Genomic DNA, 27,775 nt, shown 5'->3' with positions numbered 1-27,775 from the left:
GATCAACCTAATGTTCAGAGGAGGATGTAAGTTTGTAATTCCAGAAAGCAATACATAAATACACATTTGACGTTAGCAATAATGTAAAAACATATATCAATAAAAACTAAAGCAATATCCGTTACGGAGCTAATGTTCTCTCTCTCTCTCTCTCTCTCTCTCTCTCTCTCTCTCGTCAAGCAGTAGTGGAGTACTCCTTGATTTATGTCTTTTCCAAAATAATAATGTAACTGTCGGTTACACTAAAATATGATAACATAAACATAACTATATGTACTTAACCTATTTCATTTACTTGAATTTGATACGAATATTATCTAAATATCGTTAGCAGATTAGCAGAGATACATGTTAAGAAATGCCAAGTAGTTATGAATCATAAGTCAAAGAAAATAGGGTGTAAATTTAATTTGTAATAAAAACTATTATAATTTAACAAATAACATGTTTTCATTTTTGTTTACTTTATAACGAGTAATCGCCGAAGAAAATTTTATTCGATAATCGTCTTGAGTCGAGTTCTCGTTGACATCCTACCCCTTGAGTTTGGCTTCCCACGCTATGTTATAAGTAACAACTGTCTTAGTACCATTGTTTTTATATGATAAAGTCCTTTTACTTAGTAACAATCGATATTTAAAGGTAAAAGATTTCCATTAAAAGTGTATATACGATTGGCATGTTAAAAAACAGAACAAATAAACAGTAGGTAAGTTTCTATACTAAATATCTTTTTTCCACAGATGTTCGCCATAACAGCTACTACGTCTTCATCAACAAAGTGGTAGTAGACATGAACGAGCTGACTTCTTTGTCCCCTGTGTACTAGGAGAACGATAGTTATCCTAGTGCCCAGAATATTATCATGCTTCCCGGTGGTATTTCTGGAAAACAACTGTACATCTATAAAAACACGTCTGGGCCTTCACAAAATAATAATAGTATTTTGGACATATGTGGGATCGAGATATGGGGTATTTATAATGCTATCGTTACGGCATATTATATATGTGAGATCGAGATATGGGGCATATATAATGCTATCGTTACGGCATATCATATATGCATGTTTTTGTGAAGAAATAAGGTATCATTTATGGATGTATATCGGGATATAAATAAGGGTTGGTCGCGTGATCAAATTTCATAAAGCTTGAATAGCACAACACGTGGATTTTTTTTTATTATGGTGGGGATTGATAAGAAACAGTACTTAGAGGAAGTAAACGAAATTATTAAGACTGTTTATCATTATTATCGCAGTTAAATCTGAATTATACCATTGTTATAAATTATGGTCAGACGACACGTTCCTCGAGCATCTTTTTTGTATCTCCTCGTAATAAAGAGTTCCAATAAAAAATATTAATTTTATAATGATTAAAATTTACTTGTATTTGGTAATATGTCTAGATGGCCGAGTGGTTAGAACCGTGGCCGCACTCTACTCGAAGCGTATAGGTTCTAAAGGTTGTGAGTTCAAAGCCCTGGCCCGGCCGAGATGGAGTTCAAATATAGTGATTTGTGATGTGCTGTATTTTTTTTTTATATCAGCAATTCAAGTGTATTTTCAAGAAGATTATATAGGAAATTGCACACTCTAGTGTTTTGCAGAAATGCCTGGTAAGGTACCCTAATTTTTTGCAAGAAAGCTTGTCAAAGTAGTAGTTAACCATTAACAAATTCCTGGAAAAAGTTATATAAAATTGAGGGACGTGTCGTCTGACCTTATGTAATTTATTATTTTTAAATCGTAAATTTCTCATTATTCAAAGGTATGTCCAATGCAATGTTTTATTAATATTGTCGACATCATAGTGTTGGCAAACATCGAGTCGACGTTGTTTTAACATTTGCAGCGTACCTCTTATATACAGTTTATATCGTTGGCATTGTCAACTTCTCAGTGTTGACCAATATCGTGTAGAAATTGTGGCTACATCGTGCGCATTCTTTCTTGTTTACCTCGTTGACATCGTACTGTTGATAGACACCAAGTCGACATAGTGTCTACATCGTACTGTTTACATCATCGTCATTGTCGAGATTGCAATGTTGATCAACAACGAGGCGAAATTGTGTCTATATTGTATGCCTTCTTGTTTACATCGTCGACATTGTATTGTTGATTGACATCGAGCAAACATCATATCTACACCGTATCTTTATTATCGTCTTCGATGTATACGTTAAAGAAATATTTGCAATGTACATGTAAACAATGTAAACTCATTATCGGTTCAACATCATATACAGTGCGATGTCGACAACGTCGACAATGTTAACGTGAAAGAAATATCGACAAAGTCAATAATATAATCTCGATATCGTTTCAACATCGTAGACGACAAAGAAATATCGGTTGACAATGTAAAATCGATATCGATTTATTTACGATGTTGTTTTGATATTGTATGAATCAGAGTTGGGGTCAATTACTTTGAAAAGTAATTAATTACTTTCAAATACATTGACAATTCTATCAATTACTTGCAATTACAATTACATTGATTTTTTAAAATGTAATTAATTACTCTCAATTACTTTGATAGATGTAATTAATTACATTTCAAATACTTTAGTTTTATTTTTTCAAATCTAATTGAGAACATATACATATATTAACAGCATTAATTAAGATATACAGAGCTTTATGTACGGTTATGTTTTTAAAGGTTGTACAGTTCAGTTCAGATCAGATTTCTTACAAATTTCTAGAAAAATTTTCTTTAACATTAAATTCATTCAGTACCATTGAGTTCATTTTTGGTTCTGAATAATATTTTCTCTATAGTGAATTAATTTTTATTCACATATTAAAACTATGTTTATTCAGAAAGTACAACTTCCGGCAGTACAGCATATCAGTATACAAATAATAATTGCTATAATTCACAAGAAAGAGATATTTTGACTCCCTTTAGGCCAACATTTTTTTATTTTTAGATTTACGAAATATTTTTCAAATTATTTGGTGAGGAGGAGGGAAAAAAATAAAAATAAAATTGAAAAATTTGTCCGTCAAGAAAAAAAATGAAAATAAAACAATTTTTCAACAATATTTTTTTTATTTTTAAAATAAGAACATGTGTCTAGGAGCTGCCATTTTTTAAAAATATCTAAGTAATTTTGGTTGTTGGTGATGTTCTTATCATAGCATATTTTATCCATGGGCACTGAAAATTTGTGTTGATATATTGTACATGCATGTATAAAAACGAAGGTTTTTTTTTTTTATAAATACAAGTACATACTGTACATATACATTAAGACCAAAAAAAAAAAAATAAGGGAGTTTTCACTTCTTCCTTGCAGAAAAATAGGAAGAAGTTTGAGAAATAATTTATTTGATTAGATTAACAATGCTATTCACAAATTCAAAATTTAAAATATTTTTACTGAAAATAAATTGGATTAGAAGCATGTCCATAAATGTCAGTAAAAAATCAAACAAGTTTTTTTATTTAAAAAAGACTAAATAACTTAAAATTTTATTTATTTATGTAACTATACCTTTAATAAAGGAAATGTTTCGTTATTTTGTTAGCTTTAACCTTAATGACAAATAAAATTATTCTCTTTCCTTCAGTCATAAGACCTGTGTTCAGTGTGTTTAGGGTTATTAGTCCAACCCTATGACCCACTTGCAACCGTTATGTGAGGATCTATTTCCAAACGGTTAAATTATGATTATTCTAGAATTTATTTTGCAAAAATGTTTTTTTTTTAAAGTAACTTATCATTTTCTTGTCAATGAGGTGTTTTTTTTAATTTACAGAATTGTGATAGAAAAAGACTTCAACTTCTCTTTATTGAGGAAATTCTGGCTAAGTTGCCGATCACAAAACTTAATAGGGTCGTAAATTGTAGGGTTGGACGAAAGCAAACAGGAGTAGGCCCTTTGGTGGTTTTTTGTGACTTCTAGTGCCTGTGACTTGATCGGAAAGAACTTGGTCTTTTTATTAAATCAATGCATGAACAACAATAATTCAGACTACACATACGTGATTGCATCAACATTTATTTTTATTTTTACCAGAAAGAAAACTTCGGGTCGGAGGAAAAAATAAAATAAATAGCTAGTTCAGGTCCTTTTATTTTTATTTGAATTTTTAAAAAATAGGGTCGGCGGGTTTGTAAATCGAAATTTTAAAAAATGCTGGCCTAAGACACCTATTTTATATTTCCAACTTGGAAAAAAAGTAATTGAGATGTAATTGAAAAGTAATTGAAAATACACAATATTTTTGGAATGTATTTAAATACATTCAATTACTTGTAATTAAAGACAGACTCAATTACAAATTACTATCAATTACTTTGAAAAATGTAATTAATTACACTCAATTACAAATACTTTTTTCAATTACCCCATCCCTGGTATGAATATTGTATACATCGCGATGTTGACGATGTCAAGAAAGAAATATGCATTGGACATAAATGATGATTTGTTATCACAATATTTACATTTGCAAATATGTTCCCTTCTATGAACCTATAGAGTAAATAAAACGTTTAATTCTGTGTGAACGTTTTTGTGCCGTCACAATGATCATAGCACGCTCATCAATTGTCGATTTGATTATTGTAAACATAAAATCTCGGTATCTTTCACAGTTATGAACGATTTGTCTTTCTTAAACGAAATATAAGTAATGAACAGCAGAGTTAAAAAGTCTTAAGTGGTATAAAGTTAGTTGGTACGTAGTTAAATTACTGAGAAGACCAGACGTTTTGGCTTCTCAAGATTTGATCACGTAACCAACCAGCTTCATACCCCGATGAACTTTTTAAATTGCTGTTTATTTTTTTAAATAAATATAATAACTATATTTAACTGCACAACAATGATAAGGTAGGGATATCATTCACAAATTTAATGTGCGTTATATTAAAAAAATAATTCCTAAGAATAGTTTAAATTTCTTGAGAATTATCTTTCCATATCTCTTCCGTCCACTATTTATTATCCCATACACTGAACACACTCTTCGAAAGACTGTAAGAATAGGAACACTTGCACTTGTTATTATTTAACGGATGTACATGTATATCATTACTTTAAGATAACCAAATATGTTGACTATTACTGTTTACCCTCTGTATGACAGACATTTAGGGATCGATTTCAAATGATAAACAAACGTCGGTATCAAAATACCTAAGCGTGTATAATTATATTTTTTATCATTATATTTTGATATTTTGTCGAGTTTTTTAAAAAGATTTTTTATTGTAACGAAAAACAATGAAATTATCATTTTATCATAGTTGATGAATTTAAACTGTATGGTTTTATTAAGTATTAATTACTTTGTGACTATATGATCATACATTTCGATGGCTTTTGTCAACATCTATAACCTTTCTTAATGAAACTTGTAATCACAATGAATTTTACGCGAACATTAATTAGATTTGTAATTTTGTTTTTACAGTGAGATTTGAATACATTTTGATGAATTTACATTTGATGTGAAATTTTTTATTTCTTTCAAACCTAAGGTGACTGATTGACACTATAATAATGACTTATCATTAATTAAGGTAGTATAAATACAAGCAATTGTTAAAAGCAACAAAATATTTTAACTTTTTTTTCTTAAAGGTTGTCTAAACCACAGTGAGGATCAAAAATGCAAGTGTTCACGTGGTCATCAGAATTCTGCTCTTCCATCAGGTTGGTTACTTGTTGATTTATTTCTCCTCTTATAAATAATATAAAACACTTTTTTGCATTATTATCCGTAATAGAGTTTGATTTATTTAGATGGTATTAACAAATAAATTAAATTTTAAGGACATTAAATGCACTAGAATTTTTTGAATGTTTATTTTCTACGAAACAACGTTTATTTTTATTATATTTTGAAAAAAAATGTTTTTTTCTTAAAGAAATATTGTCATCGGAGGTTGCCTGGCATAGCATAGAGGATAATGTGACTTTGACATGCCATCGGGGCTTTGTTAAATATAAAGACCAAAACCAAGAAATCAAGAAATCAAGGTTTCTTTTAAAAGATCCCAGCAACAATGTTTCGTTTGATTGTTTAAATGGTAGGTAATTTATGAGAATGATTATCTGCATTTCTAAGTATCTTTTAATGTCAAATTCATGGTGACGTCAAAAACTCCTCCAATACACAAGCATTGAGTCTCTTTCATTAGTTTAAACTTGATACTAGACCTTCGGCTTGTATTTCGTTTCTACAAGTAAGAGTTAACATTAAACCATATGGCCGACCGCTCGCAAGTAATCATGCTCGTCATATGTATATATTTATTTCAAGTGAATTTAAATAAAATATGATAAATTCATAAAGTAATCGTCTTTGCAATGGTCTTAAGGTTAATAGAAATATTTGCTTACTTGCTTGCTTGATTAATTGGAAACGTATCTAGTAACACAATACATTTTATGCAATCACTTAGGTCAATGTCATACAAGGTCCTTTTTTGTAATTATGTGACATAAACATAAAACTTAATAAAATCGCTCAATTCAAAATCAAATTGTTCCAAAAAATACAATGAAACAGTTTATTAGGATTTTTCCCGTGTATATTTTTATTTTTATATTTTTATATTTTTATTACCGTGTATAAAACGTTTGCTTTGCAATTTGTTGTACAGCTTGTGTGGAGGCCCCCTATAATCCTGAAACTACATACGCACAGCACATTGGACCAATCACATTGAGATTTGGTGATAATTTAAGCCTTGTCTGTAAACATGGTCATAGACTTGTTGCAGGAAATCTTATCAGAGTTTGCCAGGAAAACGGTTCATGGAGTGGAGAAAACCAATTTGCAAACGTAACAATTATTAATATTTGCAAACATTAAATCAAATGATCATTCAACGTTCTCTAGCTTTGTCTAAAAATGAAAATGAAATTTTTATATCATAATCAATGACGTATAAACCATCAAATTACTTGTATCCCAATTTTTGTTTTGAAGCTTGTACTGTGGCCACATTCAATGCTTACACCACATATGCACAGTGTTTTCAGCCAAACGACACATTGAACATTGGTGATAATGTCACTTACACATGTAAAAAAGACCATAGACTTGTAGCAGGAAATCTTGCCAGACTCTGTTAGGATAACGGATTATGGAGTGGAAAAGAACCGATTTGTAAACGTAACTATTTTTCTGTTAGTTTAAGTACTAAAAAAGTTTTCTTCATTTCATAATTGGGGTTGGGATAAATACTGCAGCACCGTGCATATTAATTTGTTTTGCGCTATATTGTGTTTTAGAATGTAGTTTAAGGAGATATTTATATCAGCGCCAAGCAACAAAACAGAATAAAACTTATTTCCATAAAATACGGTTTATTTTTATATTATCACTGGCGTCGGAAGCAAATTGAAAGTGGGGGGGGGGGGGGGCTAGACTGATCCTCAGAAATATTGAGAGAAAAAAACCTAATCCCCCAAAATCATGAAAATGTTAATCCGGGGGTGGGGGGGGGGTGGGGGTGGGGTGGGGGGGTGGGGGTGGGGGGGGGGGTTATCCTATACTTTCAAAACAAAACATCTTTCCGACCATAAAATTTTTCCCCAAATCATGAAACCCGTAATCTGGGGGGGGGGGGGGGGATGATACCTACAGTTCCAATTTAAAAACAAATCTTACCTACCAAATTTTCTTTTTTTCAGATATACATTGTAACGAAATTCCTAATCCGGGGGGGGGGGGGGGGGGGGGGGCTAGTATGCCTTTGACTCCAACATCTCAATTTTTCAAACGTACATAACAGAACAATTATGTTTTCTGCGTGGAGGGGGGGGGCTGAACCGTCTATTCTGCTATGTGCATAATGGTTAGGTCTAATTTAGCAAAAAAGGTGGGGGGTGGCTAAGCCCCCCCCCCCCCCTATAGCTAGCTCCCCCGGTTCCGACGCCTATGATTATTATGTAAGAAATACGGTGTTTAGTACTCAGGTTTAGCTGTCTTAAACACAATGGCATGTAAACACATATTATCATCATTTAAAGCTAGGTAGATGAATATTCAGTTTTCTGTTCTTTTAAAAAAAAAACTTGTACACGTATCACGTTGTGCTCAATTAAGATTAGTTTTTAAATATGTACGATTGCATCTGAATAGCAAGGCCTAATCATTTTGTTTCCTCTTTGTAATTATCAAGTCAGGTGTTACTTGATTAAATAAAAGATATTTTTTTCCAACTATTTTTATAATCAAACATTTCTTCTACTATAGTAATAAGATGTCTGAATGCATATTATATATCTTCAATTCCAACGCTTACGGTTTTCATGTTAATGGAATATAATTTTCAGGATGCAAATGCCCTTGTAAAAGATTAGCTTCACAGAATTTCATCAAAGATAGAATTGTCCTCCAAAAAAGAATTGAGGAAACCAAAAAATTCCTAGCAGTGAATAGATCGGAGTTGTCTTCTTTTAGGAGGAAGAAGACATCAAGCAATGACGGACGTACCTCTTCTACTGGAGTAGGGATGACTCTGGGGGTAGGGGTGATTACCTTTGTAATTGGCGCCATCGTCTGTAGTGATCTTTTCACTTGTAAGACAAGAAGCCAAAGAAAAGTGTTCCGTACGACTTTGTGACTTTGCGCACCGTGGAACACCTGTCGAAGCTGAACATGCACTAGTACTGTAGCACAGCTTATATATACTAAATAAATACTTAATATGTTTTCAAAAAATTTCCTATTTGTTTTATGGATGTTTTTTTTAGAAACATGAACATATTTAAATCGCATTTTTGTTTATTTTTTTTTTTATAATTTCTTTAATCATTATTAAGACTAAAGTCATAGCGTTGGTTATGCCTTTAATAATGGCAACATCGCAGATTATTTGATCAATCATTTACACATCCTTGAATATAACTTTTTTTATTTGAGCATATTACTTTTACAATTTCTTTCTACATGTACAATGGAATTCGGTTGCAAAAATTCTGAAAGCATTTTTAGCGTTCTTGCTATTATTATTATTAGGGTCTTCCGTCTTCAGCGGAAGACCCTTATATTATTCTATTGTTTCTATTTCACTTTTCTTTATTATTCTTACCGATTTTATGCAGACGATTTTTTGGAGATGGCTGAGTCGATTTCGCTCAAATTATCAATATTAAGGTGTTTTTATCTAAAGCTGATTTTTTTTTATTTTTAAAAATACACTTCCGGTCAGAAGTTATCGTCCGTTTACGATTATAAAAAGTCAATTTTGTCTGTCAGGTTTCTCAAAAACTAGTAAAGATAAAAGGCTGAAATTTTCAGAAATGATAGATCTACTGTTTTTCTGGTGCATCTCGGTCAAATGAATGTCCGCCGTCACTTCCTGTCGCCACCGGAAGGAAATTGGAAAAATTGAATTTTTCGACTTTTTTTTTATAATATTATTTTTTGATATTTTTACACCTTATAGTGACCCTTTTACTGATTGAGAATATGTAATTTGTTTTAAAATCGATCAAGGCATTCTCGAGAAATTAAGCGTCAAAGTTCTGAAGCGAGAGTCCGAGTAGCTCAGTCGATAGAGTCGTGGACATGGCCCAGGCGACCCGGGTTCAAGCCCCGAGTGCCGCCAATTTTTTTTTTTTACTATTTTTCGTTTAGATCTACGGTTCTATCTTTGAATCGATAAGTTTGATCTAATCTATTCAAAAATCGGACGGAAGAACCACTCGTTGCTCGCTCGTTGCTAGATCGTGTCTAGTTATTATTATTTTATGTATATACCGTATAAGAGGTATTTTTTACGTGCTGCTAATTATTACTAATTTTTACGAGTTTTATAAATCCGTAAAAATTAAACGCGTAAATTTTCACAGAAGTAAAAACACCGTACGTAAATGAGTAAAATTTCACAGAAGAAAAAAAAACAACGGACGTAATTTTCTACATCGTACGTATGAGAGTAATGTTCATGGTATTATCATAAATGAAACGCACTCTTAAACCACAATAGTATGTCGTCTAGTTATATCAACATTCGTTCTACATGTCATCGTCTGCAGACATCACAAGGATCGAAAAAATTCTTAAATTCTAAAAAGCACAGATGGTCTTCTATTAGTTGTATACATAATATTTAACAATACCATACTGTTAACATTTCAATCCATTAAATGAAACAGAAATAAAATACTTATCTTAAATAATGTAATATAGTGAATAACTAGAATTCAGGGGGGGGGGGGGGGCAGGGCGTTGCGGCGTAAAAATTTTTGTCAATAAATTTAAAACTTAAAAGAAATTACATTAAAATGTCTTTTTCAATATACAGTATATTTTTCATGACTACTTTCTTACCATTCAATGGAGACATTTTGATGGAAATTATCCCCTTTGTCTGGCATCATTAATTTTTTAACACTTTAAAATTTTTATAATAATACGAGGGTCAATCAAAAAATACGAAGACTTTTGTCATATCTATGTTACTTAACGTCATATCATTACTAAATTTGGTAGACATCATTTAGCAATAGTTTTCAACAATTTGCAAGAAAAAAAAGTTAATAAATTTCTTAATTTCTAAGAATTACTTAGAATTTAATCCTGCAAAAATGAGGTCACGGCGCACGGTCAAAATGTGTGTTATGTCAACAATAAACCATATTATGTTGAAAGTAATATCTCCATAAATTGGGCTTAAAACCAAATAATATTGAAACTTCAAATTTAGTAAAGTTCATGGTATTCTATGTACCAAATAATGACGGAATAAATTGTTTTGTCGAACAGATATTAGTAACTAAAGTCAGATAGTCCTCTTTAGAATTGACTAAAAACATCGACGTCGCCGGACGTCACGGCGCAACGAGAAGTACAAATAAAATGGATTTAACTCAGGAAAAAGCCGATACAAGCTGTGAAAATGCTCAATGGTGCAAAAAATAAGTCAACAATTATTTGCAAGTTTGTGTTTAACTGTAATAAATTTTGTGGGGGTGGTGGTCATTGTATTTTGAATATAAAACAGTCAGAAAGAGAGTAGAATATCTGTAAATATTTGGTCAAAAAAGAAGTAACGTCAAGCGACGTTCAGGGTTATCCTTACTGTAAACTAAGAGATACACGGTTAGAAAATGAAAACTTTGAAGAACTAACGTATGATTCTCGTACAAATGTGTGCAAATAAGATGTTTAGTGGTTCAGTGCCATTTTAAATTGTAAGGAGAAAGGCACAAGAGACTAAGCATGATATAAAGATGGGGTATATCTATAAACTGTGCGTGTTTTATCTTGACGTCATGTTTTGAACGTTGTCGTGCGCCGTGGTGACAAAACATGTTGTTTTTAAAAAGGGGTAACAAAAATACCGTCTCATCAAATGGACTAAAACTTGGCATATCAATAACATAAGTGTTGGTGCACAGATTAATCTGTTAAGTATGACTTTCATGAAAAATATATGATAGACAGCCACATTGTCTTCGTATTTTTTGATTGACCCTCGTATTTTATTTGATGTAATTTATTTGCAAATTATATTTATTTTTAAGGACGAAAACAGATTTTAAAATTGATTCAAACACTGGCTTTTTTACATAGCAATATCATTCTTTTATTAAAATACTGCTAAAATCAGCATTTTAAATTTTGATTGTTTTACTCTAAATTTCAACAAAATGTAATAGCACATAAAGAGTTCTCAATGATTTTTTTATTTCATAAATTAACTTCAGTGTCTTTTGTTGCAACTTTGTTGAGATTTGAGGGAGATACTACGATAGAAATCATCTCTACCCTTTTGAACCATCATAAAAGTAATACATTCTTCATATTTATCAATTTACATGCTTTTGGTCTACCCAGCATACTTTTAATCTACTCATGTTTTGTAATGTGACTATAAAAGAATATAAATATTATGGTTATGCTGCACGATCAGCCAGAGGGATCAGTGGTAATTTGATCGGCAATATGACGTACGTGTCCGTCTTACATCATCTGTCCGCACTAATATATCATCCTTTATCCCCTTTGATGCATAGAAATCCCACAGAGTGTCTTTCGGAATAAACAGAATAGTGGTTTCAATATTAGGTCAAAGGTTAAGGTCAAAACTTCTTTTCCAGACTAGATGCTATCATTAGACAGCAATATCTGCACCAAGTGTCTGTGCCTAAAAACTCTTTTATACCAGTTTTAGTCAAAAAGAAGGCCGCATGCAATTTCCGATACTTTTTAAAATTATCATTTTCATTAAGGATGAAATACCATCCCGTAAATTAAATCAACCGAATTATATGAAAATATATCGATAACAGAACTAATACAAGATTTTTATTCATATATTTAATTTCCTGAGTAAATACTTCTTTATTGGTTACCAGTGAGATTATGTACGTTTTAACTTGACTGTATTGAATTTGCATTGTTCAAACAGTTAATACTGTGCTTGATTAAAACGCAGCAGCAAAGACTGCTTTTGAATTGCTTAAATATATAGCTTTTATTATTATATAGAGAATCACAAAATCTTATGAAAATGTGTAAAATGGTCAATTTCTTGAAATATTTTTATCCTTAATCGCAGTCTTCCTATGTACTAAAAATATTGGGCATTTTAGTTTAATTCCTAGAACTGTTTCATTGCATTCATCTGCATTATTTATGGTTTATTTTGATTGATTTACACAGACTGGTGCAATATATAAAGAAAACTTTATAAAGAAATAGACATATTCGTCTTACGTAAAATTTAGACAATTCTTTTACTGCAATTCCCTGTTCCCATTTTAATTGATTCACACAGAATGGTACATTATAAAATGAGCGTTGTATACAGAAAACCACATTGTGTTTTACTTCAAATTCAGAACGTTTTTTTTTAATTGTAATTACCTGCAGTGTTTTTGAAATGAATTTCACGGAATGGTACGTTATGTTTTATTAATGCATGGAATGATGCTTCGGTGCATTTTGAAATTATCATTTTATAAAGAAACTAATTTGAGATTGGTTTTGCTTGATGAACAGGGAATGGCACATCATAAAAGGGATATTTTTAAAGACTTCTTCCTTTGAAATCCTCGCCCTTCATTATTCGTAATTACTTTTTTAAAATTAATATTTTATAAAGATGTTTACAAGCACTTTGTTCGTGCAATCAAACGTATTTGTGCTTTTCATGCATCTCTAACATTATCCGACATTTCAGTTATCAGTTGAATGGATAACACAGGCTCATCCTGTCATCATGACTTGACTTTAATTAACATTTAATTTAAACACATCAACCAAGACGTACCAGGGGAGGAACAGGAAAAAAATAATAACACAGATCTAACAATTTTCATTTGAAATTTTATTAATTTAAATGTATGTGCGTTAGGTTCCAAGAAATTAGAATACATTTCTCAATACATATTTATAACATTTGCAATATTACAATTTGCGTTAATCGCAAAGAAATTGTAAAAACTCAAAATGTAATCATTACTTATAATCACTCAAAATTTGTAAAAATTTATCATCATAACAGCGAAAGATACACCAGTAATCAAAACCTTACCGATACTGGTAATGGACTGGACCAGTATATTTCGCTATGTAAAAAAATGACAATAACAGACCGTCAAACAACTATCTATTCCAAATTTGACGATGCTAAAATATTTGCCTCCTTCAATCACCTTTTCCTCTCATGTTATAATATTATACATTATTAGCAAACAAAGCGTCATTCATTCACAAATGTGTTTTTAAAATAAATTAATATTCTATAATTATTTATGTTCTCTATACAGTACCATATGAGTAAGCTTTTGTTATGGCTTTGATCAAGTCACCAGGGCTTTGTATTGCACATTCTATTAAGACCCATTTGTGGGTAACTACCTTATATGCAAATAAATCATATTTTTAATTTTCATTGGTTTTAAGAAAACCAGGTAAAATTCAGATTCTTAAGAATTGTCCCTTCACAATGAGTCTTTACTGTCAACTGATCTTGATCGTCTGCTTTGGATAATTACGCAAATATCTTAAGAAATCAGGCTGTCTGAGTTTAGCTAGTGCACCACAATTACTAGGTATTTGAAATACGACTGTCTAATCGGGTAATTATATAACATAACTAATATGGACATCATTATACAATAAATATGTGACTATATGGACCCCTGTCCAGCAATATCGGCCAAAGACAAATGCAGAAAGATGGTATCGACCTCGCAAGTTCAGTCTATATCAGTAAACATCAAAATATTGTTGAAAATGTTTTTCAGAACAACATAAATACAGTGTATCGTAATAAACAAACTGTCTGGAAGTTTAGTTTGCGCTGAAAATTAGGAGGCTAAAGTAACAGTACTGTAAAACTACTGAAATATTAAAATTGTTCATTTTCTTCTTAAAAACCTTCCGCCACAAAGTGTAATCTCTTACTAAACTCTGTATATAAATTATATCATGTTAACAATTTTTTTGATATGATATATATGGCATTATAAAATATAAATCAATAAATCGAATCAATATATAATGCAAAATTTTTACATGAGAGATGACATAAAATAGTTATCAAAAAGAGAGGAGCGAACTTCTTTAAGCATCTGCGTAGTTCAATGTAGTTTTTATGGTTAATCATGAAGCAAAGATGAACTTCATTATGTTATTAAGAAACATGGTCAAAGGGGTTTCATATTTTATTTTTAATTGTCTCATAAAGGTTTAGTATTAAAGTTATACTTATATTTACTCCCTGCATCATTTTTGTTTCTTCTAAGAAACTTTCACAATACTTACACAAAGTATACTCAGGTTATGTTATTTGATACTAAAACATTCGATTTCCACAAGATGGTCATAATTTATGCTTCATGTTTTATTGATTCAGTTACACTGTTGGAATTAAGTTGATCGATAAAATATTTCAACCAATAGAATTTGTTTTTCATTTTACATCCACCAACCAAAATGATAATTTTCTTTAATTTACGCTTAGCCTATATATTTATGAAAACCACGCAGTGGTAAGCAGTGTAGAGACGAGAATTATGACAGGCGTTGTTGTGCTTCTGTTTTTTGTCTGTCTATCGTCTTTGGCCATTGTGAGTAAAAATTTCAAAGCAAACTCTTTTCACGATGACAAACTGTTTAATGATTCCCTAGTTTCGGAGAGTCCTTCTATGTCTGTCCTTTACTGCGCCTCTATGTGTGGGCCAAATTGCAGCTATTATGGATTCAACTTCAAGACGAAGAAATGTAGAGCTCACACTTGTTTTACACTGGTCAATTCCGTGGAGGAGAAAGGCTGGAGATACTATTCTTCTAATGACTTGGATTGTAAACGTAAGCTGATCTAAAAATTTATTCAAACATCAATGTTGCAGTTACGTTTTAGAAGCTAAATTGTATGCATGAATGTTGCTTATATCCTGTTGTCTTTAATCAATGGTGTGAAAGAGGTAAAAAACAGTAAGATGGATATTTTATGTGGTAGGTATTAAATTAAATGCTTTGTACTCTCTGAAGACTGTCAATAAAATTGTGAGATTGACAATGGTTACAAAATCATTACATTAACTAGAATTTTCAAAGATATGTAGTTAATAGACAATAGGTCAATAACATGCATGTTTAATTATATTGATTCGTTATGTAGATGGTTTACGGATAGAGCTAAAATAATTTCAAAATCTCCAAATCATGGCTGTGACTAAATTCAAATGTGCAATTTGTCTGTTTTATACTTAGCTAAAGACTGCCAGGCGGTGTATCAGGCTGGACACAGACGTTCTGGTGTTTATAGAATTTACCCATCAGGGGGCGCTAGCACGGACGTCATCTGCGACATGGAAACAATAGGAGGAGGATGGACAGTAAGTTATAACAATCACAATATGTCATTCACAAACATGCTCAACGTTAAATGCGATCAACATATGACACTTAAGAAATAATAAGATTTGTTATATCTAGTTGACATGTAGAGCAACTCCTTCTGATTGACATATTATTCAAGGAATATTGAATCATTCTATGGGTATGGGATGTTTAGTTTCATGGTGTGATATAACCTAATGAGGTAATTGACAGTATGATATTGAAAACACATTTTGAATGTAATTACAACTTTTTAACTATTTTCCATTACTTATATTAATATGATTTGCAACATTCGGACAAAAATCTTTTATTTTTGACATACATTTATTCATTTCATATTGATTTGTAAATTGATGAAACGTTTTGGACTAAACGTTACCAAATAAACTCTTCGTTTTATTATAGACACTTGAAATTGTCAAAATATATTGCCAAAAAGTCTCATGTCACCAATGACATGATAATTGATAGGTTGATCACTTGGATTTTTATCGAACTATTACCAGCTTTATGAAATATGGTCATATTTTTCTTCAGAATATTCAGAATCGATTTGATGGATCTGTAAATTTCAATAGGACATGGAACGATTACAAAAATGGATTTGGTTCGGCTACTGGTGAATACTGGATTGGTAAGCGTTCATACTATCATTATTATTATTATTATTATTATTATTATTATTATTATTATTATTATTATCATTATTATCATCATTATTAATATATTTTAAAATGGTAATTATGTAACGACTTACGCAAGTCTCTTTAGAAGCCATTTTGGGCTGCGTATTTTTAATGACACAGATTTCTTTAAAACATTTCTTTGAAATTTCCCTTACAATGTGCTCAATTTATATTTAAAGCTTTCAGGATAAACAAACTGAACTTTCACGCTGACTTTTATATTTGTATTAAAATTTAAAACAGTGACATATAGTTCCGTTGGGCCGGTCGTGACAATAATATGTTATATTGCAATGTGAATATGTTCAATTGAAACACATGTCACTATCATAATTGTCACCCATTGTTAGCAGATCTATTTTTGTATTCTTATTCAAAAACTTGAACGTGAAAACATAAATCACTCGCTGTGGCCTTCAACTCAACATTCAGGTATATCGACGACGTATCATCAATTAACAACTGTTATTTCCATACTTACGTCGACTCGATATATCCCATTGAACTTGAAATAAAAGATACTACAGATTCTGCGTCATCCGATGACTTCATTTTTTGGAGTTGATTTTAATCAACTCTCCTTTGCACTTACTCGGGCAAACCGAAAGTGAAACAGTGTTTAGACCTAAGCACAAATCAATACCGCTGACAACACTTAGTTCCTGAAAATAATCGATAAATTCGATGCAATGTAGTCTGAAGCAATGTTTTTCAAGAAAACCTATTTATTAATACCATGAAAATAGTAAGATTTTAAATGGTACAAACAGTTTAGATATTTTTTGAAGTCGTATCATGTATTCATACGCTAGACCTCAATGTACTTGTCTCGTTCAACCAGACGCTCGGCTGTCTCCGTTAATATCCGACAAAACAGAGAGTCTCTCTTGCTTGTCGGAGATAAACGGAGACAGTCGAGCGTTTGGTTGAACAAAACTAGAGTTCAATCTTGCCTGGATCCATACAATTTCTCAGAAATATTTCGAATACTGATACTTCTTACCATGCATAATCACATATATCGCTGATTTTAAAATAAATGATAATTGATAAAATCAACTCCCGTCGGTACTTTAGTACTTTGATTTCTATAGTGAACTGTAGCAATATAACTTCATCACCTGCATATGGTGTTTTTGTCTCTCAGTTGATTCGATATGCAAAGGCATGTTCTTCGTATAAACAGTTTCTAAGACGAGGCAAGCTACTGACAAACAAGTTGATAAAACAGTCTCGCTTGAAGTCATCTTTTCGTAAGTTCTATGGTCGATAAATAACCTTGTCAGCAAATACAATCTTCCACTGGGTCGCACGCTGACTGACGTTTTTCATACTACTGTAATTGTTAGACCATAATTAAATACCTAATTGTATACGGACTTTTCCGACCCCCCCCCCCATTACGACAAAGAGCACACGGCGGGTGAGACCGTTTAGCAGAGGATGCTCACTCCTTCTAGGCACCTGATCCTACCTCTATCTTTTTGGAGGTCCGTGTTGCTCTGCTTTGAATTTGTATTTCGTTTTATGGATCTTTGAGATGGTCCACGGTTTGTTATTGTAATTTTTTCATGATTTACTTACTTACTTATATGGAAGATATATCAAAACGTTTTAGGTTGTTGAAAAAACATGTTATTACTTCGTTACAATAGATTCTAAAATCTGTGAAGTCAAATAAGATTTTATGAATAAATTCAACATTTTCATTATGGAGTCTGATTTAAACAATTAAAACAATTGTTCATCACATATTAGTAAAGACGTTTTATGAACAAGTTTTAAAACAAAAAAGAAACATAAGCACATTAATAATTTTTTCTAATTCGTCATGTCCTTACAAAAATAATGTATTTATCTTTCGTTTTAGGTGATTAACTTTAACTTACCATTACTTTGATAGGCTAGTTTCTCACTCAATCACTCATACATACTGAGTTGATACTTTGATTCACGAAGAACCTCTAGCGAGAAGGAACAGTTCAACATATAAAAAATTAAACGACTTCACAATTTTTGAAATGAAGTTGAACTTTTTCACATTTTTTTTTAAATAAAGGCCTTGTTGAATTACATGTATATCATATACCTAGTAGTGTATCAGCCCCGATACACGTGTTTTGGACTAGGTGAGACAGCAACCGGAAGCTAGGGCTGTATCGCCCTCGGGGCTGATATTTATCTGTCTCAGCCCGTCGTTAAGGGTGTGTATTGCCCTCAAATTTGAAATCGATAATTCCCACATATCTCCGCTTTAGATGAAGACTAGTTTGTGAAATAACGATAGAATAACGATGAATAATACGAAACATCACCTTACACGTCTGAATATTTTTTTTTATTGCCGAAAATTGAAAAATAATTCAAAAATAGCGCCAAAGAGCGATATGTATCTAAGTAAGGAGAGGTAACCTACACAACGGTAGTGTATTTAGAACAAAGGCACGCTTTATTTAATATCAATCAACATTTAAATTATGAAGGATATAGAGAAGGATGGAACGAGACTTAATCTTAAAAAAACCAGAGATCAGGCTGTAAAATTTAAGTGGTTGAAGTACGTAATGGACGTTCTTATGAATGTTCTCAAACAACTTGCTATACCAACTTATGAATTTTTATGAATTGAATTTGACAGGAAAGTAACAAAATCCCAGTGAAAGAATTTAACTCATTACGAAGCTGCGTAGGATTGAAGATTCTCTCTCGATAATTTGAATTCTAGAAGATAGTGCTTCATTTCTGACGACAGACTCCCTCTACTGTATTTCAAATAACGATTGTTTGTCAACAAAGTCCGGCAACTCTTACAATTTTTAACACATATAGAAAGGAATGAAAACAAAAAAGTTTGTAAATCCGAAAAAAATCTATAGCTTTTTCATGATAAATTATATTCCTTATTTGGAATTTGAATAAAAGTCTTTGATTTGTTGTTTTGATCTGGTACCTGGTATCAGCCCTCGGATGGTATCGGCCCGCGCCCTTCGGGCTTGGGCTGATACCAACCGCTTGGGCAGATTCCAGGGCCGAGATCAAAACAACAGTGTGATATTCTATATTTATCATACATATATTTACTAGGGTTAGCCTTCGGTTGATGAAATTTTGGCTGACACAAAGTAGATGGCACTATTTATTCTTTCTAATAGGAATAATATAATCAATGTTGCCAGAAAAAAAACCTTTTTTCGATGTTTACATAAAAATAAACAACTAAAAAGTGAAAATAAGAAATGTTTAAACAAATCTCCGTTATTTTGTCAGCATAGACATTACGAGTTTAATATTGCACTTGGACCATTTCCCAAACATCCTCCGGTGATATTATACCCCCTGTATGAATTATGCTACCTGTTTTTACTATTTATAAACCTTGGGACTTTCTATTAAACTCGCATTGTCAGATTTACTGGTGTTGCCTTCGTCGTCTATCGCTGCATTGCGCGTTGCAGGCTAGCCATTGCCGATTGTAAGAATAAAATATGACGTTACCATATGTATATATGTCGAGAGAGAGAGAGAGAGAGAGAGAGAGAGGATATTTATATTGTGTGATTTAATATTTGCTTTATACAATGAGTTGATAAGGTGTGTGTGTATACCTGCGAGGCTTGCCAAACAAAAATAACTTATGTAAAAGAGTTGGATATAAATAAAATCACACAAGTATAGATGTTTAATTAATCTCATAAAATTTGATCTATATTATGAGGCTTTTTAAATAACACCTTTATGACCCGAATTGATGATGCAACGTTGTGTTATGCAGTTATTGTGACCTTCCGCATTACAATTTCGTCAAGTTCGTAATTTCAGAGATAAATCTTAATTGGTTTAATGTAACGTTTTACTGAAATAACCTTGAAATAATGTTTTATCTCTAAATAATATTTCTTAAAGCTTAATCACTTAATTAAATTGAAATATTGATCAGAAGACTTGAATGATTAAGTTTGTTGACATGCACAACATTAAGAAAACTCCAGTTTAAATTGACTAGAACTAGGAACAGTTGTTTGTGTTATAAAAAACTAGCCTAATGATCGTTATTGAAAATATTGAATAAGGATGCTTACTGGTGTTGAATTAAAAGTATTGGGGGCATTATTTCGGTACGTCCTTGCATAGAAATACAACCAAAGTGTTGTGGTTTTTATCATGTCGTCCGGATGAATTCTTTGATAGCAAACGTGATTTGCAGCTTTATAAACTACACTCATTGTTTATATTTGTAATTTAAATATTCCAAAAAAAATTGAATAAATTTTTGGTAGTACAGTTACGTGGAAAATGCTAAAAAATCTTCGAAGCGTTGAAGCTAAGGGTTGAAGTATTTGATGACGCATCACCCGTTTGATAAAGCAAAGGTTTATTAGCTTATTCTGCTGGGCTCAATAATGTATTAACATTTTTCTGATGTCAACTCCCAGTACATTGGTACTTTCATACTTGTAATTCATTGATGTCTTATATTTTGTAGGAAATGATGTCATTCATGAGTTGACAAAAACTAATACCAGCTCATTGTATGTATCAATAACTCTTACAAACAATACCACCTTGTTTGAACTGTATGAGACATTCTCAGTTTCCAGCGAAAATGACAATTACAGGCTATTTGTTGAAGGACAGGCGAGTGGAACCCTTGGTATGTAATATCTTATTTGAAAAGAAATTCTCTTTGACTCATATTTTTTATATATATATATATATATATATATATATATATATATATATATATATATATATATATTTGAATTGTTTTTTTTTTTTTTAAAAAAGATCTCAAATTGTTATTACTTTTATGTTAGATATCATTAAAATACTTTGAAATATTCAGATGGTTCTGTTGCTTTTTACCAGGTAACATGATGGTCCTATCATCTTATCCACACTACACAAATAAGGGCATGGTATTCAGTACACTAGACAGAGATAATGACAACAGCCCTAATACGAATTGTGCTTCATCATGGAAGGGCGGCTGGTGGTTTAATCATTGTTCCTTAATTTTCTTGAACGGCCCCTATGCGTCATCATCTTGGGAACATCCTTGGAAACCGTTAAAAGGAGATATGATTAAGAAAACATCTATGATGTTAAGGCAAAGATAAAGGAGAAACTATCCAGCTATAAACATATTTAAAGGATGAACTTGCTACATATGATTTAAAATGTTCTCAAAAACAGCACTGTTAAATGTATAACTAGAGTGTTTTTTTTAAATAACGGAAAATCAAAGCTATCACAGTATGTTACAAAAATTTTGAGAATAAAATACCGAAGAAAACATTACAAGAAAGAATGCATGATAGGCAACATTGTTTATTATAATTATACTTTCATGTTAAATACTGATGGTTTGACGCAGTTGATAATCCGTTCTATTACTTTCAGCATTAGCAACGGGTAACAGAACGAATTTTTATATGCGCATAAATTATGCGTGTACGGTTCGCCATAGAATTCACGTCATTCCTATATAAAAACAGTTAAGTTTTCTTTAAAATTTAGACATTAAATATAATAGAAAAATAGCGCCTGTTTGGGAGGGTAAGAGTTGAAATTGACACCCCGAGGAAACCATTGTCAACTTTAATGGTCCTGCTATTTTCTCACATAGTAAATATACCAAGTTTAGATATGTATTTAGACATACCTTGACTTTGAGCTTGCTTTTAGGGGAATAATAGAAGTTAATGCATATTTGAAACTCTCATAAATTGAAGGTCAAAGTATATTTAAAGTATATAATGACACTAACAAACTTAACATTTTGTTTGGGATTTCTTTAAAAAGGTCAAGTAAATAATGTCAAACTGCATCACACTCGCTACAGAATACACTGTTTCTCTTAATTTAAAGAGGGAAGGGTCAGCTCTGTCAAACCAGTAGACTAAGATTGCTAAGGTAACCTTTATTATCAATTTGAAAATTATGCTTCATCTAATTATCTCATGTTTTAATAAAACGGAACGTATATTACAATCTATTGTTGGTTATGATACGTGTATATAACGAGTGCATTAGATTATGAAAAGAAATCATTATTTCAAATTTACGGCGACATAAAAGAGGTAAACGTTTAAACCAACAAATGCAATGGGTTGGAATTCAACATGAGAAAACCATTTGACTTGAGAATTGAACGCTGAAGCTAATTTTCCTCGTCTGTTTTTTTTTCTTTCAAAATAAATAGGTAGTGAACATACTTCATGTAAAGAATCGTGCAAATGACAAATAATGCGTCCGGCTTAGCTCTGAATGTTAGGAAATGGTCACTCTTGTTGTGATCTTAGAGCATTATTTGAAATGACCTACCAAAGGAAATAGAAATGTTTGGCGGATCTTAAGATGTTAAAATACTCTTTAAATAAAACGATGCATGGATGATACAGAAATATCAATTATTATTTTATCTGTTCAAGATATATAGTTCGCACCTGTGTTTTGTCTCCGTCTTACTTGATCGATTTCTAGCCAAATTTACAGAAATTCGTGGTCATTATATACTCCTGCTGAAAGCCACGCCGATATGTCTACAAGCCATGTGCATATAGTGCTGAACTAAATGCTGGGCTAGCAATATTTACTGTTTACTGTATTTTTTAGATGATTGACAGTTTGTTATTGTCATTTTTTCACGGCATAGGCCGTCTTAACTTTTGCAATTTAGCGATAAAATTGAGAATTCTAAGAATTTACAAAACGTGATTTTTACAAAGTTCAAAGTTTTAGCTTTACAAGAAAATTCTTTCAAGTTATGGGAAAACTGTTATTTTATGGAATTTGCGCAACCTGGTCTGTAGTGTCTCATTATCATTGTTCGAATTCTTTAGGAATATTGTTTATGTATATATTTCTACACAAACTGAAAATGTTATGCACTTGTGTGATACATATTAACCTGATAAAAATGTTAAAAGAATTGAATAAATGCTTACTATTAACTCACTTATCTCTATACGACTTTCTGTACTGTGTAATGTGTTAGCAGATTAAACGTTCTTTCTTGTACTCGCATTTTTTATGTATATGACCCTCTGAATTCGCAAAGTTTACAAATACCACGGAATCAATTACGCTTAAATTTTGTAACAAACACGTTGTATTTATCAACTTATAACTCTGAGCAGTTAATTTTACACTCTAATATATAACAAGATATTATGAACATAATTACAATGCATGACTGGATCTCCAACGACAGTGGTAGTACAAAAGCATATCAAATCAATATATTTTCAGTATGGGGCCATATTGACCCCTAGGACCTGAACCTTTGACCAAGGAACCATAACTATCACAATTTAGTTTGAGGAGTTCATGGAAATCATAACCATGCATTCAGTTTTTCTCTAATACATATGGGAGTAGAGAAGAATTTTTTTTTAAACATTTAATATAATTTCATTATATGGCCATATTGGCCCCACCCTAGGTCCTAAACACCTGTCTAAGTATCCATGAATTTAACAATTCATGTGGAAAACTTCGTAAACATCAAAATTTTGCTTTTAGTTTTTCACAAACATATATGGGAGTAAAGAAGCAGAATTTCCCAAATCTTATACTAGTACATGTTCACTATATCTCTATATTGGCCAGCCCTAGGGTTTAAGCTCCAGTCCCAGGGGACAGGTATATATTTCACAATTTTAAGTCGAGAGCTTGATTGATATTATAACCACGCATTTAGTTTATTTCAGATATAGAAGTGTATGGGAATACAGAAAAAAATATTAACATTTAATACAATTTTCCTTTATGGCCATATTGGCCCTGACCCTCGGGCCATGAATTTCAATATTTTAGTATAAGGTATCATGGACATCATAACCATGCATTAATCTTTTTCCCCACATGTGTGGTAAAGAGAAGTAGAGTTTTGAAGATTTGACTTTTTGCATTTTTAGCCGCGATTATGGCGCCCCAAGAGTGGTAGAGGCATTATTTTCACAATTTAGATTCCTTTTACAATAGAGATGCTACGCACACAAATAATAACAATTGGCCTTGTAGTTTTTAGTTAAAAATATAAAATTGTTAACGACGCACGACGAACAATGATGGCCGAAGACCAATTGCAATAGGCCACCTGAGTGACTTAGCTCAGGTGACCCAATAATCTCAAAATGTATTTATATTGCCATACGCATCCCTATCTAAAGGACAAATTTATATGATTTAATACTTTCTTAAAATTTGACGTATGGCAAAAATATTTGGCTATGTTGGAAACCAGACCCTGAGCTGTAGAAGAGAAAGCATTCTGACAAGTGCGCCATGTTATTCATTAGTGTTATTCGAACAATATGGTTATGTTATGTACAATGTAAGGAGAAATATTTTTATGCACATTCAAAAGCGATTAAAGCATAAGCATATGATTACAATAGGTATTACTTTATTTTATTTTTTTTTACAAAAGAATAAATGTTTAGGTGGATCTTTACACCAAGTAACTGTAGAAGATAATAGTTGCATGCATTTGTTATTATTGTAAGCCCTAGTATTCAATAACAAAGTACACTACTTTTTTTTAAAGTTAAACTTTATTAAATTTTGCAATGAAAAAAAAAATAATCATAGGCTCGTAATGATGTAAATTCGTTGACAAGGGTTACCCACGAAAGCCACGAATATTGCTCCCTACGAAAAATAATGAATCCACGGTATTTCATTAAGAATGTCTTTTGTGAATTATTGAATAGGAATTTTGAAGTCAGACACTGGATGAAAAATCTGGTTTCAGCGCTGCGGAAACCTTTCGGGAACTTTGCGTAAACCTCAACTGAACCTTACTGAAACTTGAAGTTTCTGCACAGTTTAACCTTCATAAACCGATGAGATACATATTGTTTACAACTGGCTTCCGCAACTAAAACTTACTGAAACCTACCCTGCAATCAACACAGAATATAAAGGTAAATCATAAAGACGAGGTCACCTGGACAAATTTTAAAGATATATCAGCATGTATATACATGGCTCATTACATAAGATTAAGGATTTGATAATTTATAAAAAAAATATTAACAAAAGAAAGAGAAGTTCATTTTTCATATAGAATAAATGCTAAACTTGTCACAAAGAAAGTACACTTGTGAATAGTTTTATTTTCCACATTTAAAAAAGGTTAATGTATACATATATTTTCAGTCACGCTGGCACTTACTGTACATATAATTATGTACGCATTTAAGATCATGATGCTTACTGAACTTAAGCCTGCTGAACATAAATGATATATTACTATTCAAATTAGATAAATGTTTAGTACAATGTAATTTTCACCGATGCGTAAACCATTTGGAACCTCAACTTTAAGTGTTCGCATACTGAAACCTATCGGGAATATGCTGAAACTGGTTGATATCCCCATAATAACTTACACAAACTTTCATACATTTCAATAAGGAATCTTAGATTAATTTAAAGTTTCAGCTGACTGTTACTTGCTAAATCGATAAAATGGTTTCCGCATTGCGGAAATTATACATGAAACTTCAACTTCAATTTTCAGCAAGGTTTTCATATAGTTTCAGTTTTGCTGAAACTTCTTTTTTATCCAGTGAGAGTTTTCGAATTCATTATATTCGCTTGGGTTTTTTTTATTTCAATTTTTATAATCTGAATTATCCTGTTTTGATTGTCATTTATATTCCCTCCTCTCCTCTTGAAAATTTCAAACACGAACTTGTGGGTTAATATTTTATAAATATAATATAACTACATTTACCATGTTTATATTGGCTGTTTTGACAGAATTCTTGATCGAACACATAGTACTAGTAGTGAGACAAAAAGACAAGACACACACAGCACAAAACACACACATAACACATACACATAACATGTAAAGAAACGTGACATAGTACATTTGAATAGTACATGTACTTACCTTAATACCTTTTGTACAATTATATAGATGTTTTAAAGATGCAAATAAAAAAAAGTCAAAGAATGTCGGATGTCTGAAAATGATGTTATTAAAAAAATCATGGTAAGTGAAAAGTGACTTGTTAACAGGCACTTGAACCCAGTGTCTCTGGTTAACAGTGCCAGAACTGTAACTAAATTAATATCAACAATCTGAAATAACAATTTGAAACAAACTATGAGAAAAGGGAGATAACCCTAATTTCACAACTGTCTATCAAATTTTACCACTTCAATGTTATTAGAAAAATGTGAAACATGCACACATGTCTTCAATATTCATTGCATTTTTATGAGTCATAATTAATTGATTATTGATATAAATTAACATGTATCTTTACTGTTATAAGAGAATTTCGATCTTTTAGGTTGGTAATCCTATGCTAAATAATTTTGTAAAATTCAGCAACAGAAATCAACACATCAAAGAACGATGGGATCTGTACAGACTGTAGATAACATATAACACTACAATTGATTAAACCAATGCGTACCTTAAATGTTAAACGTCACAAAAAATAAATATAACATTGTGAAGCAGATATTAGTTAGTTTTGTTCTTTTTGTAAATACGAAAAAACTACTGTGAAATATGTGATTAAAATGCACTAAAACATTGAAAGCGTTCATCTCCTTGTCACCGCTCATCAGTACATTAATGACATTATCAAATCCTTTTCTAAAATGAAAGAAGGAAAATGTATCTGACGTAGTCATCCGATGTGGACAAGATGGCCGATTTTGCACAATTGCACTGTAAATTAGAGTTATCGCCCTTTGAAAAAATGGGATCTATTGTAACGCTGGAATGTCATTTATATTTCATGTTTTCCGTACAAAACAGCTGATAATCAATGTTAGTTGAAAGCTATATGCACGAACAAAACTGACATATTTTCTAAGCGTTTTAGTGATTTCTTTCTTCCCTCATCTCCCTCGTCAGAAGAGTGTATTACATGGTATAAAAGTATTTATTGCCATGACAGATTGTTACTTATCCGGAACAAAACGGCGTTTTAAACGGATGTCAGATATTTCGAGACGATATAGTAATCAACCTTAGCAATATCAATTAACATCGACTCTTTTGTTCAGAAATAAAAAAAAACCACATTGAAATAAACATTAACATATTAGATATAATGTTAATATCACCCCTTTCAGAGGCTCCTCGGCTCAAAATATTTTAGGCTTTATTGCCTCATATGTGGAAATTCATTTATGCAACAACTCACCGATGGAACAGCTCATCGATACGACAAGTCATGGAATAGACATCTCATGGATACAACAATA

The 27,775-nt window shown here is 31.7% G+C and overlaps 1 pseudogene; it reads left to right on the top strand.

Annotated features, from left to right (window-relative positions):
* Positions 1-618: 618 nt before the first annotated feature.
* Positions 619-23,553, top strand: LOC128173582 (fibroleukin-like; annotated as a pseudogene).
* Positions 23,554-27,775: the final 4,222 nt, after the last annotated feature.

This window comes from Crassostrea angulata, chromosome 1 (genome assembly GCF_025612915.1).
Source record: "Crassostrea angulata isolate pt1a10 chromosome 1, ASM2561291v2, whole genome shotgun sequence".
NCBI lineage: Eukaryota > Metazoa > Mollusca > Bivalvia > Ostreida > Ostreidae > Magallana > Magallana angulata.
This window is presented reverse-complemented; position numbering and strand designations above follow the sequence as displayed.